Source organism: Conger conger, chromosome 3 (genome assembly GCF_963514075.1).
Source record: "Conger conger chromosome 3, fConCon1.1, whole genome shotgun sequence".
Classification (NCBI taxonomy): domain Eukaryota; kingdom Metazoa; phylum Chordata; class Actinopteri; order Anguilliformes; family Congridae; genus Conger; species Conger conger.
The window spans coordinates 26,949,907-26,965,138 of NC_083762.1; the positions used below are offsets into that span (position 1 = coordinate 26,949,907).

The 15,232-nt window shown below is 39.3% G+C and overlaps 1 protein-coding gene across 1 annotated transcript in view; it reads right to left on the minus strand.

The window, feature by feature from the left end:
* The window catches only part of cplx2b (complexin 2b), a 47,813-nt gene extending 39,054 nt beyond the window's left edge, over positions 1-8,759 (minus strand). The window contains exon 1 of the mRNA XM_061237090.1: positions 8,655-8,759. The gene's annotated coding sequence lies outside the window, so the exon portion shown is untranslated. The remainder of the gene's footprint in view (positions 1-8,654) is intronic.
* Positions 8,760-15,232: the final 6,473 nt, after the last annotated feature.

The following is a 15,232-nucleotide window of genomic DNA, read 5'->3' on the forward strand; positions in this document are numbered from 1 at the left end:
TTTGTGTCAAATTATTGCTAAAATTATTTTGTAAGGTAATAAGCCATGATAAGCAGGATAATCCTTTGCTTCACATTGGGGTGGGTGCTTCCACCTCAATATTTTTTGATAGCGACCACCTCTTCATGGATTATCCCTTACCTAATTGCCAGCAATAAATTATGCAATAAACCAGGATCAAACACAGCTTTTCAGCTACACTTCTTTTGTTCGAGACTTATAATGATTAATCCTTACCAATCTAGACTCTGATACAAAATTCCTTCACCTTCCTTGACATGATTAAAAAAGGTGTATTTTACATATAAAACCTTTCTTCACAACATATAGGGCAACTCATTATTCTCTCAATAAACCTTAAAAAGGAGCTAAGGAGCAGAGTGAAGAAATGCATATATCCATAATTTTATTCTCTTATGTGAGACTGTCATTCAAAAGAGGATGGGTAAGAATATTTGATGTTATAATGTGTTAAAAGTTGTTAAAGGTATTAACATATCGTACAAGGCCTGCTTTAAAAGAGAAAGATTAAAACCTATATTACATGATTTTGTAGACTGGCCTTTAATTTTTCAGAGGTTTTCAAGTTATACATTTCCAATCTTTCTCTTATAGTTGGGAACCAGAATGATAACAGCTGCATGCTGTTTGAAAATAATGTCTGAAATGACCTCTGTGGGAACTTTCAGCTCACAAAGGCATGTTTTGCATCTGACTTCATTTAAATGTATGCTGAGATACAGGGTCTAAGCATAATAAGTTGTCTATTTGGCATGCTACCTTGACCCATCACTGAGCTCCAAGCCTCTATCTGATAAGAGTGTTGTGGATAAGCTTGTCAGCAGAAGCTCACAGTTGAAAAAATGAGATGGAAAACAAAATTATAGAACTTGTACGTACCCAAACCTGCAGACATACCCAACACCAAAGGAAAGAGGCATGTTTTCAATATACAGTAGGTCTGCTGTGTGTATTTGTGTCCGTACAGGACAATTCATAATTTATTACTCTCACAGAATGAGAGATGGGGGAGGGTGTTCTCTCTTGCATGTCATTATAGCTGCCATAACAAATAAAGCGAGACGTACAGTATCACACTTAAGGGGAAATGCAAGACTGGACCCACAGCACTTGTATCTCAATCTCCATTATGGAGATTACACTGGGAGAGGCACAGGACTGGATGCAGACTCATAAAAGCATCATCGCTGCAGTAATGACAAAGACCACTCAAGCAGTTCTGCTACCAACGGACGGGTTACTGTCTTTACTTTCAACCTCAAGGTGTGCCCTGTTCATCGACACTTCATCATGAGCTCAGAATAAAATACAACCATAAATGCCTCTGGATCTTGGTAGACCAACCTGAAATTAGATCCTATCCTTTTGAGATTAGGGGAATCGCATCATCTTGTGATTTCAGAAACTTGTCTCACATCGTTTTGTAGTGTACATGGCATTTGTTTTGTCATTTTGTATTTGACTTCATGAAAGAAAAATCTGGAAAAAGGCTAAATATTTCAGTCAATCCTTTCTGAAGCTAGGCCAAATATTGATCAGCTGTTTACTACAAAATATTGTTAAGAGGATAAGACATACTGTATTATGTTAAGAAACATAAGCTGTGATCTTCTACATAAAAGGCATTTTCTACTGCAGCCATGGACTAGCTTTGTTTAAGTGACTATTTTTCTTACCAAGCAGTATTTTTAAATTGAGCTGCAAAATTGGCATTTTCAATTCAGTTACTAGCCAAGAGAAAAATGCCAGAAACAGAGATGGCTACTTATGCTTATGGCAAAGCTACTCCCTTAAATATGACAATTTGTGCATTATTTCTGAGCAACAACCATGTTTTTATGTGATTATGCTCAAATAAATGCAATCTAATTTGAAATGTTTCACATCTAATGACTGTTTATATGCTATTGTGACAGTTCCAGTAGATAAACATGCTGTACCACAACCAGGGTCAACCTTTTGTCTAAAGCATTTGACCCACAAAGATTTCAACTTGCCCCCACAGGCACTGGATTAGCACCTGATGAATAATACCATTAGTTATTCAGTGTCAACTTCATGAATTCAAATCTTTTTTATAAAGGCAAGCAGGGATGGAATGCTCGACCAACACATTTTTTTGTAAAACTTTCTACTAGAAAAAACTGGATAAATGATGTGAAATTCTCAAAAAGCACACATCATTTGCGGGGCAAACCTCACAGTTAAGCAGTTAAGGATGAAATGTGCACTGCAGACAGCCAATTCACATGAAGAAAAAATAAAAGAACTGGTCATCTGTAGTCACAGATGAGACAACAGATGGCAGCGATAAAAGGAATGCCTGAATAAAAACAAGGTTTTTAACTGAAACTAAAGACAGAAATACTTCTGACTTGCAAACAACAGCAGTACTAGCAAGTCAGGTACAGGAAAGTGGTCCAGAAAATCTGTACATTACTATTAACAGTAGCTTGTACTCCCAGTTAAAAGCAACACTGGATTAAATATCAAATCCTTAGAAAAACAGAACAGTAACTGGCTGTAAGAAATACATCTAGCCCAGTAAATCTCGGGGGTCCTGTTAGAATGAATTAAATGATGAGGATAAACATAGTCTAATCTTTTGGTTTGTATTCAGTCTCATATTATATACAAATCCACTTCAAATGCTAATTCTAATTACTGAAAATAGTCTCCATCTCTGAATAAAATGAGTCCTGATTGGAACAGGAGAGCTACCCACCCTTTAACTGGAATAATTATCCAAACAGTTTGGGTCTTTCCAAGAAATAAAAGCTAGTGGGCTTTTCTTTCATGTCTTTGCCATGTTTCTGCATACTAAAATGTTTTCTCACAGCTGACTGCAGTTCAAAAGATTTCAAACGAATTCTATAAAAATGTCAAATTCTCATAGATCAACACAGCACAGTGCCAGGCTAGGAGCATGAAATCAGCCAATCCTTCACAATATACGCAGTACACACAGCAAACCAGCACACAGGCTTGGGATAAGCCCCTTTCAAGCTCCACACCATCTCCAATCTCTTCCCAGCTAGCCGAAACAAATTAAGTGGCATTATGGCAACAGGTGTGAGGAGTCGTTTCCAAGACAACCTCTTATTATGAGAAATGCCAGCTCTGAGGCCCAGTGACCCAGGAACCCATTTAAGTGAGAGAGCAGCCACAGGGAAAGAGGGACTGTTCTCTATTATTGGTGACCCAGTCAACAAACTCCCAGCGCATCCACACAGGCTTGCTGGAACACCACTCTCCGGCAAGGTTCCCCCTACAGAGGCTTCCAGAGCGCTTATCGGATCAGGCTGAGGCAGTCATGGGAAAGCTCTCTGTGCTCATCCCAGCTCCCGGATAACCACCTACCTGATCTTTGCTGGCTGCTCCCCAACTGCAAAATCAGATTTGAGCCACCATCCAGCTGCTTCTAATTTCTACTTTTTGCTTTTTAATGTTAATAATAATAATACTAATAATAATATTATATTATTGCTTCTGGTGGGCCCCTGGAAAACCAGACACAGGCCCAACACTTTGTTTATTTGTTACCACAGTATATAAAGAAGATATATTGGGAAGTTGCCAGGTGATACGAATATCAGTGCCAAGCGGAGGTAATCCCAAAACAAAGCCGGATGATCACTCTATTTTAAAAGAGTATTAAAATATGTGAAATTCACAGTGAAAGAAAACAACCTTTATTGGCTCTCACACGTTTCTCTTGTATGTTCTCTCACTCCCTCTGTAGCTCTCCCTCTTTCTCTCTCAGCTGGGAAATGGTATCACAGGACAATGTCAGGACTATCGAATGATGATAATGAGAAGCAGGACAATAAACAGATTTCATGTTGATAATTTATTTCAGTTAATTCATTAACTTAAATGTTAAAGGAAGTTTCCCGCTTTGTCGCAGTCACTACACTAAGGAAATGTGTTTATATCATTACAACTCAACAATAACGCTAGAAAAAAACTAAAAACTAAATTTGCTTTAGTTTACTTCAGTATTATACCTCAGTAATTCACTTATGATGCCGCTCTTTTGCTTTGCGCCAGACTGCTTTTCGACTTAATGCAGAGCAACAGGAAATTTTCACTGGCTTCCTGCACAATGGACAATCAAAGGCTTGACAGATGAGTAGGAGGAAGAGATGGATACTTTTAAATTTAGATCACACAAAAAAGGCTCATCATTGGTATGGGCGGACATCAAGCTTTCACTCCTTAATTTAGGAGAAAGAGCAGAGAGAGAGAGCTGTTACAGACAGGTTAGGATAAAAAAAAAAAGAAAACTGTCCAACCAAGCCTCTATCACCTTAACAACTGCTGTTAAACTAACAACTTAGTAAAACAAATTAACAGCCAATACGACAACAGACACTTTTAGCAACAAGTGCTGAAAGTCCTACATGGGAGTTGAGGAATAGGTCATGCCACATATGCTTTAGCCAGCAGGCAGTGCTCCGGGCGTTGTACTGAATTAGTGTGGCAGTGTTGCTCCACTGGGTCCCCCAGGGGTACAGTGTCTCAGCCTGTCTGCTCCCTGCCTGTTGATGTGCGCTACTACGGCCGCTCCCCCAGTGCAGGGACCGCTGGCCAGGGCGTGCGGCGGGAACGTAGCCTAATTAGAGCGTGCGTCCGCTACTGTTGACCCCCTGCTAAGGAAGTGTCCGCCATGGGCTGGTCCTCGCTTGGCTAGCCACAGGGAAGGCCCTCCTGCGAGGACTAATTAGCCTTTGTCACATGAAAGCGCCTCTTGGCTACAGCGCATGCCTGCTCCTTTGTGTGAGCTTGCACTTTTCTGTCTGTTTCAGACATACAGGGCACGGGCGAGCGACTGCGATTGTAAAAGCCGGAGTGTTCACCTTTTTACTTGGTGTTTGTGTGACTGCACATGTTTGTATAGCTATCCGTGCCTACATGCCTGAAAGAGTCGTATACGCGTATACGTGCACCTGTGTGCATATTTGTGTGTTTCTATGCAGGCACAAGCCACTAAATGGCAACTCAATCTGGGGAGGGGAGATAAGCCTGCAGTGAATGTGCTTACAGTCGGCCTGCCATTCTAAGAGCATTATCTGCATCCCCTTTCTGCCAGATTAGAGGGCCTATCCAATTACAAACAGATACTTTAACAGCACACTAGATTTAACAACAGCTGGATTTGGTGGCAATCACATGCGGAGGTTCCAACTAAAAAACTACCAAATTAAAAACAATTAATAATTTCCATGTTTCTTCAAGGGGCCTAAGGAGACTTATGGAAGTTATTTCAAAACTGAACTGCTACATCAATCATCGATCTCCTAAGCAGAAATATGTGGAGTCATCGGTCGTAGCAATGACTGCTGATGGAAAATATGCTAATGGTGGGGGAGCTTCACGGATGCATCTTTATTTAACACATACATTGCTGAATACATTGATGACAACATCAAGCAAATCTTTGACTGTTCTAATCAAGTTTGGGTTAACTCTTGATACAGAAATGTACAGTATTTGGTAGTATGTCCCCAATTCAATCCCTGGTTTAACAAAGGATTGAAAGGGATTACAGGTAAGTAGATTGAATGCCCAACTCGTATGGGTACCAAAATAGGTGGACAACTCCACAACAGATCCTAGTATGGAGGAAAAATGAGCAACAGGCAGAGCCTAAAATGACAGCAAAAGTCCAAACATCTCCATCACACCCATTAGATCCCCGACCAAGCTGCTCAGAGTATGGCAGCTGTTTTCTCCAAGACTGCTTATGTGGAGGTAATGCTGTGGCTGGATTATCCTGCAGTTATGTAGTATGTATTCCCTTCCACAAAAATAGGAAAATACTGTACGAAATACCTAACCCATGACTGAGTTTGTTTCTGAATGCAAAAACTGTAAATAATGAATCATTTGCTTTCTCCCAGAATCTCTGAAGCAAGACCTCGGCAGTGTGCGTGAGGAAGAAATCACACAAACCACAAACCTCAAACCATGGTGACATGCACCCACCACTCAAGGCAGCCCCAAGACCCTCCTTTACAAAATTATCCACGCTGTTCCAATTAAGAAACTGATTTTCCTCTCTTGAGATATCCTTCCCGAGTGTTATTTACATTTTCTACAGTGTCCTTCCCCATATTTGTTACTGGTCAAATGATACAAAAAAAGAAAAATTGCTAATATGCAATATTTCAGACTGACTTGTTTGTGTTAGCTACTATTCATTAAATTCCATTCTGGCATGTTGATTCTAAGTATATCCCTGTTTTCCATATCACATGAATAATTAGCCTATAAATTCTGCCTTTAAAGTATTAAATCATAGTATATTCAAATCAGAAAGGGTAATTGTCAAATCTGCATGCAAGCAAGCTGTTGAAAATGTGCTAAGTGCACTTTAGTCTGGGAGGGAAGCAAATGCCTTCTGCCTCCAAAGTGTCAATGGAGCAAGAGGAAGGAGATGAGGACACATTCATTCTAAATGGAAGACTTATGAGAAATAACAAAATTAATAAAATCTTCAGGAATTCTCGCAATTGCATTGCATACAAATTATATAAATGCAACCCATCTTCATACACAACAACAAAGAACAAATGATACATACTCAAGACCCTCCTGCTGCCTTCCATCCACTGTTAATAACACACTGCATTGTGTTTGTTATTGACCACAGAATGAATAAGCATGACTTGCTAATATGCAAATAAGGAATAATTTTGTGTTTAGTGTTGTCCTATCAATTTGAAGGGTGTAATGTGCATTTCTTCTTTATATCAACATAGGATTTTGTCTCTGTCACTGTACTCCAATCCTTGAAAAGAAGAAGAAGAAATACAGATGAAGATGAAAATAAAAGAATATATTTTTGAAGAATGTCAAGTCAACTGTAAACATACTTGATTGTGCTGTGGAGATATAGCGATGCATAGCCATTCTCATTATTCAGACTGGCCATCATGAAAACCTCAGTGCATTCAAGAGGCTCATCATCACAAATGGCAAACTCTTCCTTCACAGCACACATAACAGCACTGAAGAAACATCGCAGAAATATACTCAAATTGCTCATTTAGAAAAATATATATATTTTAGGTTCATATAAAAGGCTTGCATTTTGTGATAGATTCATGCATGGCTACATGAAATGTCCCTTCATGCCTCTGAAACCAAATTGTTATAATTACTTCATTTAGCAATACTGTATAACTGAGTGGCCAGCACTTGAGTTAAATGAAAAGAGAACACTTCTCCTATTCTGACAATGCTTCCCCTTCAGTTCAGCCAGTTTCATAAAGGCAAAAATAATTTCCTCCATATAGTCTCACAGTGTTCAAAACAACAATAGATCTGATAGTAAAGAAACTGTCTGACTAGATGATGAGCAAAAAGAGTATGAGGGTCCACAGTAGCAGGGCACAGCTGGCTTCACCATGCCATGGCAAAGTGGGCATTGGCCAAGGTTTAACTTTAAATACTCACTGGGCACCACAAGCTACAAGTAGGTGCGTCTTTCCATGGGTTGATGCTAGCTCTCCTGTAGTATGATGTGTGTATGCAGTCTGAATGATGTAAAAGAGCATGAGAAAGCACAATTATATCAGAGGAGTTCAAAACAGCCAAGCAGTTTCTAAGAACCAACATGTGGGCAAATTCAATCAAACCCTTATACTGTATTGAATCATGAATCATGAGTTATTGTGCTAGTATCTCCATTCATTACACATTTCAGTTAAAAATTATTATGTTTTACCATAAAATAGAAAACATGGGTCATCCCATTGATTGATCACCCCATCAATACGTCTTCATGGTGTTGGATATTCATGGTGTGGAAATATAAAACCACTCCCACATTATTCAGATCACAAACCAACAATCACACTGAAAGAAATCTACTACAAACACTACTACAACGACGACGACTACTGCTGCTGGTATTACTGGTAGTAGTACTACTACTCTAACACTAAATCAATCCGCCAAATCAGATATTCAAAAACTCTGATTACCGCTGTAATTGTGGAAACTGTAGGCTACGGCTGAAACGGAATTCAAAGGCATTCTGAAATAAGACGAGACGCGACCACCCAGTTGAATGAAAGTAATGGCTATCGATCCACTATTTCATAAACCCCTCCGATTAAATTGTGTAGCGTACATGACGCCCCATGCATGCTGTAATACAGCAACAAACCCTATCTGACATATTAGCCGAAGCTCCGCATAGCATGAGCAGCCACAAATATTTGCAATAATAAGGGGTAGAAGCGGATATCATGATCATGTAAAAGCGAGGAGACGTTATAGAGGGGGTCGGGCCCTGTTCATACGCCATCTCCTCTCACCTGAGAAGACAAGTATGCACAGCCACCCAATGCACAGGCACCATGACCACATCGCGACTCAAAAACATTTGCGCTTTCCTTAAGACATGGTGCTGAAACAGGGAGCGCACGCTTTTTTCCAGCGCGCCCGACGTTTATCCTCAACGCCGATTGTGAACAGCTATAGTTAAGAATTTCCACAAGAGCCGGGCCATAAAGCAATATCTCTCAAAGCGACTCAGCTAGACAATAGGCATCACTTCATTCATCAAGCGGTTCCGGGACAAGAAAAAAGACGTACATGCATAATCGCTCTGCAAACCTTACCGAGAAAGCGAGGCAGCAGCGCTTCCGTAAACCGCCCTTAATCTTGTGAATTCTAGTTTCATCCAGTGATCGTATATTGCAATCTCTCTCTCTCTCTCTCTCTCTCTCTCTCTCTCTCTCTCTCTCTCTCTCTCTCTCTCTCTGTCGCTCACGCACGCACGCACGCACACACACACACACACACACACTTCTTTGTTGTTCCCTCCCTCGTCGCTATGCACAGTTTCTCTAAAAAGACTGCTAAAAATAAAACTAACCAGGCATGAAATAGGCATATGCATACATTTTCTACATAAAGCCTTCACAAAATTATTTTCAACAAGTCAACCCCTAAGGTTTACCTGTCATAGAACACATTCACGTTTCCCGGAGACAGAAAATATCATACTGTAAAATGAGCAAAAGGGTCTACATTCATTGAATGTCTTTCCCAAGGCATTGCGTAAATAACACTGTTTAATACAAAACAAAAATAAACATAAAACAAACCCAACAGTTTTTCAACAGTGGGTTCTGGTGACTCAGTCTGGTGACTCAAGAATGATTACATTGACTGGGAGTGCACTGGGGTTATAAACATAGAACCACAGGAAAAAACAATCAAAACAAATTTTGAACTATGCATGACCCATGATATAGCTTTTATTTTTTTTTGTTGTTTGGGGAAACAATTCCCCAAACATATATTTGCTGTTAATATTGTATCCTATTATTATAATCCTCTTTTTAAACATGTTTTTTATCTCATGTTGTCCCCAGTCCCTCTCATTGTTTTTCTACGTCTCATGAGGCTTTAGTCAATGGGGACTCATCAGCAACAATGGCTTTTATGCTTTGTCACCGATATCCTGTAGCTATTTTCTTTGTGGGTGTCGATGAGCAATACATAACAATTGCAACTTTGAAACCAAATACTCAAACAGTGTATCCGTAGCAGCCAAACTTTTCAGCGGTAAATTCATGGCTAGGGTTATGGGTTAATTCAAAATGCAATGCACTTGATGGGTTTTGTCATGTCCATGCCCTTTTTCCCCATTGCTTCCTTTCTCTGTGCTTGCATTGTGCTTCTTGTTTCCCTCTCTCCTCATTTCATGTCTCCGCCCTTCACTCCCTATATGGACTTACTTTCTGTCCTTCACTCAATCTTTTCACCTGTTCCTTATTATCTGTTCCAGTTCGCACACCTGTTTTTTTTTAAAAATCCATTTGTCAGTCTATTTAAACTGCCTGTTAGCACTGTTCAGTGCTAGATCGTCTGTTCTGTTTTCTGGTGTACCGGTGTATCTGGTCTGCTCTAACCTGTGGTTCCCTGATCAGTTATCTGTCTGAATTCTGTTTGTGTTTAAAAAATGTATTTGACCTCTGCTATGCTATTTTTATTGTTGATTTTGTACTGTTGCTGTGTTCTTGGGCTGACTACCTGTTTTTTTTACTTTGGCTGCCTTTTGATTACACACCTGATTACCTCTGATTTACCCGATAGCCTGGATATTGAACACTGCCTGCCTTCTGCTCCGTCATTATTAAAGCCTGCTGTTTTTCGCCTCACCCTGAGCTTGCGCTTGGTTCCTCTGTCCTGCATTCCTGACAGAACGAACTAGACATAACCAGAACCAGCGGACTCTTTGGTTCCTCATATTGGACTTGGTTTTTTCTTCTCTGCTGTCATGAAGAAAGTCAATGACCGGCCAGTTTTGGGGAATCCTGCGGGTTGGTAAATATTCAAACTGTCAAGGGAACAGTTCTGTGACTGATTTTTCGCTCAGATTTCAGACTTTGGCTAAGTCCTCTGGCTTCAACACCAAGGCCCTCTGACTTGTTTAGGACTCTCAGAAAGCATCCAGGATTGAACTCTCTAGCGGATCTTCCTCAGACTCTGGAAGGGGTTATCAACTTGGCCATTCAAATTGAGTCGCGGTTGCATCGGTTGCAACTTTGGCAATCCCAGTTCCCAGACCCAGCTTCCAGTTCCAAGGCCCACTCTGCTGTGTCACTCAGCTCCTATATAGGCTAAAATTCTATTCCCTGAACACGTTTTCATAATAGTTATAGAAACAAAGCATTGCATGAAGATGATGCTGTTTGGTTATTGTGATTTGGTTATTGAATAGAACAATTGATTCAGTTGGAGACCTACCCAGGTGCAGACAGAATTTCTATTTAATCTTTGCGATGGTTTTGTTCAAGATGGACCAAGGAAGAAACACAGAAGTGGGTGTGAGAATTTGTGGTGTCATTCAACATATAGTTGGGGATGGATGGCAGCATGTGCCAGGGATGGATGAGGCATGCACAGAGGTTCTTTCCCCAGAATATAGCGGACAGTGTATAGAGAGGACATGAAACGAGCATTACTGTACCTGTGACTTCCTATATTTTTCTTTCACTGTAAACTACATGTTTGCCAATAAAAAAAATGTACTGCAGTATTTCTATGACTTCCCTGTTGCATATACTGTGGAACTGTGCATTCCATACAGTAAAGATTTTATTGCACAGTCCGTTCTGTTTTGTAATGGAAAGTTTGTAGAAAAAAAACAAAACATTGCTACACTATGAGTCACATTGCAAAAACAAAATAAACTAAAGGGCACAACATTATATAGGATACTACGTCAAAGATTGACAAAAATAGTGCATCTACTGTAATGGCACCAGTTGTGAGTGTTTTATAGCTCATTGTGCTATGATTGACAATGTATTCTTGTCACTAGAAAACTAGTGCTTTGGTGAATTCATTTTTTTGAGACATGTTTGCAGAATTTAGGTATTGGTGTGTTTTGAAATGAACTGTTGTGCAAAGCTGCTTGTTGATGCTGAGAGTGAAAAAGTCAACTCAGAATTGTAAAAAACTCTAAGGTCCACAAACACTTAACTACATTTCCATGCAAACATTGCAAAATAGCTGCCTAGGATTTTTTAGGTCAGTGAGTTTACTAACATGCGGTGTTCAATGCAAAATCAACTATTCATTCACTATGGATAACAACAGAGACAGCTCTTCTCAAAATGATCTTCACCAAACTATTTATATTTTAGGATCTATTTGTATTAAACAAAAAAAGATAATTCTGACATAGAATGGTTACTTTGTTTGTTTGAAAGAACAATAATACATCACCGATTTATGTACTTCTGTAGTGATATGAAAAACTTTCTCATTGTTTTTCTTTTTTTAATATATAATCAATCTGTCCTTAAAACTCTATTCAGTTCATACATACATACTGTAGGCACTGGCAAAATCAGTCTTCTGAAGTATTTAATACTGATCTATTGAGGAGTGTAATTATCCAATTGAAGTAACATTGGAACACCAGCAAATAGAACAATAATGATAGACTATATAAGTTATTGCTATGACCAGTCATGCTGTGATTCCTAATTTACTTTAGCAGGAAATACTTAATAGAGATTGTATAGATCTTTGGATCATCCGCTAAAGAGATTATGCTTTTAGTCATAATTGACTCTTGGGTGTAAACAAAGTGATGCAGACATTCAATATACTAGATTAAGCCCTGACATATTTTATCTTCATATATCAGAAAACAGATCAATCCTAATGTCAGGTAAATGTTTATTCCAATAGTAATAATATAATTGATGTTTTCTCAGCAATTATATTCCAAATTTAATGGGATAATTCACCCAGACCAAACTGGACTATGAGAGAGGATTTTAAAGGGTTTTACCTTTACCCTTTCTGTACCTTTATTCAGAATATGCAATCACAAATTGTCTCATCCCTTCAACCTCTATCATTCCAAAAACCAAAAAAAAAAACCCAGAAACTTCCTCAAACTCATCCCAGGGGATGCCAAGCCGATCCCAGACCAGCCAATGTCATTCCTTTTGTTGTTTTTCCAAGTTACATTATTCATCCTTTTTTAAATTCCCCCTGCTGGTGATCCTGTGTGTCTCTCTCTTCTGGTAATTTGGCTGTTCTTGGACTGTGCTTTACCGGTTTGTGCTTTTGGATTTCACTTTTGTTTATCTGCCTGCTTGGACTGCCTTTCTATTCTCGACCTTCTAGCTGTAACCACGACTATGTTTCGGATTTCCTTTGTTATAAATGTCTGCCTCAAACATCTGCTTGGATTATCGTTTACGAACTGCCTAGTCTCCTATATATAGGTACCTATTTGCTTGCAATCGACCTCCACCTGTTTAACCTGCCCCAAAGTAAAAAGACTTTGATGATAACTTCTGTGGGTTTGGCTTAGGTTCATTATTCTGAAGCCTGACAGGCTTGCATTTATATACAGCTTTTCACATACTCCAACATACTAGCTTCTTACAATGAGGGGGACATTCTCCTCAACCACCAAAGTGTAGAATCTACTACCCTTTGGGTGATGCATGGCAGCCATTTCGCACCAGAATGCTCACCACAAATCAGCTGAGGTGGAGAGGGAGAGATTGATTTTGGTTAATTAAACTGGGGGACAATTAGCAGCAGGTACAGAAAGCCAGGTTGATAATTTATTCAGGAACTCCCTATTTATTGCAATATGCATTATGGGATTGTTAGTACTTTGGTTAAACATGTCATCCAGAAGACAGCATCTCCTACAGCACAGTATCCCTATCTCTGCACTGGGGCATTTGGGTTTATCTGTCCAACTAAGTGAAATTAATAATTGTCTTTTTAACTGAGTTATAATGACTTTTTTCAGTTACAAAATTGAGATTCCTCAATTGATTTGGTAAGACTGCCTTTTCAGTGTATCAGCATAAAGAATAATTCACATCTTAATTGGGTTACTCATACATGGAATGTTGGTTTATTCAGGCTGTGGGTATCAGAACAAGGGGTTGTTTGTCATTGGCTATCCTATGTTTTGCACAGGCAATGCCTAGAAATCACCAGAGACTCTTTTTTAAAATAAAATACTGTTATTTTGGCTAATGCATTAAAGAAAATTATACTTTCCCCAAGGGATTAAATCTGTCTATTTGTCTAAGGGCTCAAGAGCACTCTTAATATACCTCTCTTCATCTCAGCAAGTGCCATGTATTGAGTGTAGCTATTGCTTTTCCTAAATGAGGTAAATGAGGTACAGAAACGGTTACTTGGATTAGGGTTAATTCTGTGCCAGAGCAAGCAAAAGCAAGCAAAAATGGCACATTCAATCAGCTGTTGTCAATGACAGATGTTAAATACAAATGGAGAAAAAGGCAGGTGGTTTTCATCATCAGTAAGAGAGGTTCACGCTATATCACAAATGTATTATCCTGCCCCAATATGCCTTAAAGCTAACTGTTGTATGTTAGTACTGTATCATTGTATAAATAATGTTAATAGTGACTTAGCATGTGAATGCTCTTCTGTGGTTAAAGCCTTGGCACAAAGCCATGGTGAAACAATGCAGTGTTTGTCCTTCTGTTGTGTGTTTAGAGCTTGGGTCATTGATGTGTCATAAAAGTGCTTGTTTAAAGCCTTAAATCCTTTTCTGCAGTGACAGTGGAGCATCTGTCACAAGGCCCAAAACAAATATACCTGGCAGGTGCTTAACCACAGTATTGTGTTAAAGTCAGGCTTCAATCCTTTGAAAACTGCTATACCTCTTGATCCTCATCTTTCATTTTGAACACTGTTGAGGGGAGTTTTATTTAAATTGTAATGTTTATTAAACTGGTTAGGTCTAAGGAAACTGATGGAAATTGAGTAACCTGAAACTAACTGTAATCCAAATCCAGAAAAAAAATGACACCAAAGCACTCCTTCCTCCCTAGTGTCTGGAAAATCTTTATACTGGACCAGATGTCACGGATTCAATTTCACTTCTGAGGATCAATTTTGAGATCATAAATTGTGATGGCAATTTCCACTGCACAGTCACTTCCTTTGCTTGTGCTACATTTCAACATTTTACTGCGGTGGCTAACTAAGAAACACTTCTTGAAATAGTCTTTCGGCAAAGAAAACCAGTACTGTCATGAGGAATACCCCAGAAAAAGACTGCAGGAACTCCAAAGGCAAGACAGTAGCAGCAGGCCCAATAATAGACAATACATTTCTTTACCAATTTGCACACAGGGAGTATCTCAAATGGGGGTACAAGAGAACTTCCTGATGCATTCGCCTTTATGAACAACAGTTGGCTCAAGCTCAATGTCACACCCATAGAATATAGCCACTAATTATTTCCCATATCTTGATAATTATCCCACTCCCTGGCCAGTGACCCCTGCTGATGACCTCATTAGGATGTCTCTCTCTACCTCTCCTGATGAGTAGGTGCCTGCTATCATGCCATGAGTTAGCTTACCATGCCGGCTTTGAAGTAATGACACCTGACATACATTGGTTCCCAAACAGTAATAAGACAGTGGCAAGCAAGTGGGATTAATGATAAATGCACACATTAGTGTGACCAGGGAGTTTGGGGCCCATGAAAAGATTTCACATTATGCCCCACCATTCCAGAAAATCATATTTTTTAATATATTTGAGGCCCCTGGAATTGCCCTAAATGTACCCCCCTTATGCCTCCTGGCAACACACAGGAGAGATACTTATATGATATAGTATCTCCAGAACATAACATGCACTCAAGACATTAAAATTCCCT